This window comes from Salvelinus sp. IW2-2015, linkage group LG32 (assembly GCF_002910315.2).
Source record: "Salvelinus sp. IW2-2015 linkage group LG32, ASM291031v2, whole genome shotgun sequence".
NCBI lineage: Eukaryota > Metazoa > Chordata > Actinopteri > Salmoniformes > Salmonidae > Salvelinus > Salvelinus sp. IW2-2015.
Window position 1 is genome coordinate 28,815,317 of NC_036871.1, and position 4,955 is coordinate 28,820,271.

Genomic DNA, 4,955 nt, shown 5'->3' on the forward strand with positions numbered 1-4,955 from the left:
GTTTTAAAAAGTCTTCTAAAGTTTGCAATTTCCACTTTGAAATTTCAGACTTGATTTGCCCTGATGAGAAATGTATCAACCCCTACAAACATGTCCATTAAATGTCCATCATAAATGTCCATCAATGTCCATCATAATAATCCTGTCACGCCCTGGCCATAGAGAGGCTTTTATTCTCTATTTTGGTTAGGCCAGGGTGTGACTAGGGTGGGCATTCTAGTTTCTTTATTTCTATGTTTTCTATTTCTTTGTGTTTGGCCGGGTGTGGTTCTCAATCAGAGGCAGCTGTCTATCGTTGTCTCTGATTGGTAATCAGACTTAGGCAGCCTTTTCCTACCTGTGTTTTGTGGGTAGTTGTTTTCTGTATAGTTTTACTTACCTTACAGAACTGTTCATTTTTCTCTTTGTCATTTTTGTTCTAGTGTTCTGATTTAATAAAATATCATGAACACGTACGACGCTGCGCTTTGGTCCAGTCATTTTCAGGAAGAGGATCGTGACAAATCCACATTTCCTGTTGCTGAAGGATTATTTTCCTGCGGTAGCAAACCAGCTCAAATTAAGATCCTACATCTATATGGTTTACATACAGGTCCATACATCTGAAACCATGGCAGCGCATATAATGATAAATTGTTACCAATAACTTTGCTGGAATGTACCCATTAATGTATCTCAAAAAGCACGTAGGAATTCAGATCAGTGTCTACCGAACGATGATGCTGGCACCTGCTACTTTTCTGTACTGTCCTGTATAATACTATATAATACTGTAAATGTCACACATCAACCCTACCAAGGCAAATATTCCATTTACGTAATCATTAGGCCACGCTTGTTCGTGAAACAATGCTCCATCAAGCTCCGATCCATACACATTCCATAGACAGTGTCATAGACATCTGCAATGTATGACTATGTTGATTGGCATGCCAATACACTTCAATCCAATCCAATCTGATCTGCTTGAGCAATCAAGGACAGTCATCTGTCTTGGGTGTGTGTGCGTGTGGTGAGAGAGGGAGGGAGAGAGCAAGCGATAGAGGGAGGGAGGTCTCTGTCTGTCTGACATAGTTTACTGATGACTCATCATCAGAAACTTCCAGGGAGATGAGAGGAAGAGACAGGCCTGACAGGACTATAATTAACAGACTCAATTAAGCTTTTGAAAGGTTAGGAAAATGGCCTCACACTATAAGACTAAGCCGAGACACAACAGGGAGAAAGAGGAGAGAGAGAGAGAGAGAGAGAAAGAGAGAGAGAGAGGGGGAAGGTTCAGGGATGTGTCGTACATGTCAAACTATAACCATTTAATATGAGGTGCAATGTTTCACTGAGGTCTCGTTGACGTTCCACTGTCCCTGATTTTTACAGGATCCCTTATGACAGGAAGGATTCCCTGGATATATGTGCTTAGGTCTTGTATGGTCTTGCACAATGACAAGAACAGAGAGACAGCCAGGGAGAGAGGGTAGTAAAGGGGAAGAGAGCGAGAGGAACAGGGAAAAGGAGAGCAAAAGGATGACGGGAGGGAAAATGAGAGAAAGAGTGAGAGAGTTGGACAAGAAACGGAAAAAAGAGAGAGAAAAAGGGAGGGAGTTGGAGAGGGAGAGAAAGAGTGAACAAGTTGGGGGGGAGAGTGAGAGAGAGATAAGTAAATGACTATGGGGAGTAGGTACTGTGTGAGCTCCTCCCAGGCTGCAGGTTTCAACCAGTTTGAGGAATAAGGGGCATTAAGAACAATGATGCAACAGAGGTTTACTGGCATCCATTCTCCATCACACCCTCCCTTAGCAGGACTGTACCAAGCACTATTATAGTTTACTCTGGGATGTCGCATCTCAGCATTGAAACTAAAGGCTTCCGCATGCTTCGGTTCGGCTGGTGCCTAGACGAACTCAGCTAGGCGAACCGAATGAGCGTGCACGCACACTCCCTTAAAAGACCTTCGCTTGAAAAACAAGATTTATTATATTTAAATTGAAAAAAGTGCCAATGGTATTTTGTCCATCTTGAGACGCTGTAGCCAGTATACACTTCCTCAAAATAGTCAGAATTAATCGTAAATAAGTCAAGAAATCTGTCATTAATTTTGATGTTTTGCCCAGTAGATGTTAGTCGTGCGATTTTTCATTTAACTAAGATGTTTGGTGCAGTATTTCTGAAGTGAAAAAATGTGCATGAAAACGAGTCGTCTATCATTAAACGACAACAATCACTTCATTGAAGAATCCCTACTGTTGACCAATGACCGATGAAGGGGCGTAGACTTCGGCTACCGAAGTACTCCAAAAGAATTTGGGGTGTGCACGAACATCATTAAAAAAAACGAACCTAATACCAAAATGTGTCACAAAATGTGACCAAAGTGTCGTCATAATATATGCACAAACTATTTCGGACGGGAAGGATGAGGACGACTTAACAGTCTAGTATAGATTAGTTGAACGTCTATAGTCCAGTTGACATGTTACTGAGAGTTTATTGAGTATCTATAGATGGACTATCCAAAGAAGTGTTACCCAACCTTATCCCCAGTATCTCTAATATCCTTCGCAGCTCCTTGCTCATAATGTTTTAAAATTGTGTGATATATATACGCCGCGGATGGGGGGAAAACAGAATAAAAACAGAATAAAGGCATAATCTATTTGCTTGAACCCCATCAGAAAATGTCTTCCTTTGAAACGGACAGATAGAACTTTACAAATGACAGCACAGTTAATGGTGACCGTCTTCTTATTCCATTACCCTGAAGCAGTCACTAGGTGGTGGCTGGTAGTTGGAGGTATGAATGGTCTAAAGCTTGGGAGGGTGTCTTTTCTATTTTATTATCAGGAAGCCAATAAACCACGGGTCAAACCCTTACGGCATACTGACAATGATGCCGCGGAGCAAAGAAAGGGGGAGAGAGGAGGGAGAAATGGAGGGATGAGACCAAAAGAAAGGAAAATAAGATCTCTGGGGACAAGATGAGAAAAAGAAGGAGAGACAGAGAAAAAAGAACTAGGTCCTGACATCTAGGGGTGGGTGGTGGGTGGGACAGACCAGGGCTTACCTGGAACAGAATGTGTCGGGGGGTGCCCAGCCTAAGTGGACTGATTACTTGTGACCCCCCCTATCATAGTTTGCCGGACCCTGGCATGGCAAGTGGTCCCAACGACCTGCTGGGGGGCTGAATCCCCTATTGTGTTGCCACTGTCACACTGCGTTAGCCCCACAATGGCCCCAGATATTTTATATGAAATCTGCCCTTGCCAGTGATTAGTGGGGACCAAGTTAAGTCATAGCAACAGAGAACTATGCGTTGTCCAGACCCCGCATGTCGGCAGACTGGGAAATCCCTATTCAAATGGTTTAATAAAACAATCTAAAGGGCGTGTGAATGGGGAAAAGCGCTTTCTCTCCCGGCTTAATCTCATGGTTGCGGAGATATTGTGCTCCGAGCAGCGCCCAGTGGGGAGCGAGGCTAAGGTCCCCCAATCAACTCCATTTACCACACCCCTTCTTTCTTTCTTAGCTAGAGTTAATGATATACCGGTGCACTAACCTCACCTCCCCCAGCATGGAGAAACATGCACTTTATGAAAAGCAGGGTCCTCTTAGCACATCCTAAATTGTAACACTTTCTCATCCTGAGGTCAGGGGTCGTAACCTGAATTGCGTGAATGGCCTTTTCCCTGTTTGGTTTAGTTTAGGCATTAAGTACCAAGAGAGAAACGCATACAGTGCATATAGAATATACCTAGATTATAGAAGCAGATGTACTGCCTTTATGTATATCTTCCATGTATTTTTCATCTAAGACATTGATCAGGAATATTGTGGATATATCAGTCCCTAAAGCAAGTACAAACATCCTGATTTCCCAAGCCTTGTGGCTATGGTTGTCCAGTTGCACATTATTCTCAATAGTATTGCAGTACAATAAAGTCAAACTACGAAGCTGTGAGACCACATGAACAAAACTACTGTAGCTGAACTATAATTCACTATCGGGACACTAATGCCACAGACTATTGATCAAACTCATTGTAAGCACACGTGTCCCTATCATACCCACTTTTACATAATGGAGACCTATTGTATCAGAGACACTTCCATTTCCTTTTTACCAATTTAATCCACTGGGGTGACTAACAGTGCATGTTTATACCTGTGAAACAGAGCTTTTGTGTCTGTGTTCGTGTGACTGTCTGTCCAGTCCACTCTCGTTGGCATTCCCTGTTCTAAGCATTTATATGACTCACACTAGGCTAGGGTTTGGCTGCAGCCCTGCTGCAATGTCCTATACTCCTCCTACTCTGCCAAGTGTGCCGAGCGAGCTCCCCAAAGCACACCCTGTCAGAGTCCGACACACACACACACACACACATTTGTTTTACTATCCTTGTGGAGATCAAACAATTGATAACCATTCAAAATACTATTTTCCATAACCCGTAACCCTTAACTTAGCCTAACCTTTACCCCAAACCCCTAACCCTAATCCTAACTCCTAACCCTAATCCTAACTCCTAACCCTAACACCTAACCCTAATTGTAACCCTAATCCTAATTGTAACCCTAACGCTAAACCTAACTCCTAAGCCTAAAATAGCCTTTTTCCTTGTGGGGACTGGCAAAATGTCCCCACTTGTCAAAATGTTCCTTGATTTACTATCCTTGTGAGGACTTTTCACACACTGAGAACACCTGCACAGTCTGCCTTCTCTTTCATCACAGGCAGATTCCAGCGGTGCATGTTTTGACACTGGTTAATGTAAATTAAATTGTGCTGACACAGACATAGCCTGGAGGTATGCTAGGAACTGTGAGAGGGGCAGGGCAGGAGAGAGAGAGACAGAGACAGAGAGAGAGAAAGAGAGAGAGACAGAGACAGAGAAAGAGTGAGCGAGAGAGAGAGAGAGAGCATAAGAGCATAGAGATAGAGACAGAGACAGAGAGAGCGAGAG

The 4,955-nt window shown here is 43.2% G+C and overlaps 1 protein-coding gene across 1 annotated transcript in view; it reads right to left on the reverse strand.

Moving 5' to 3' along the window:
- Nucleotides 1–4,955, reverse strand: part of wnt3a (wingless-type MMTV integration site family, member 3A) — a 24,150-nt gene that overhangs the window by 6,553 nt on the left and 12,642 nt on the right. The window lies entirely within an intron of this gene.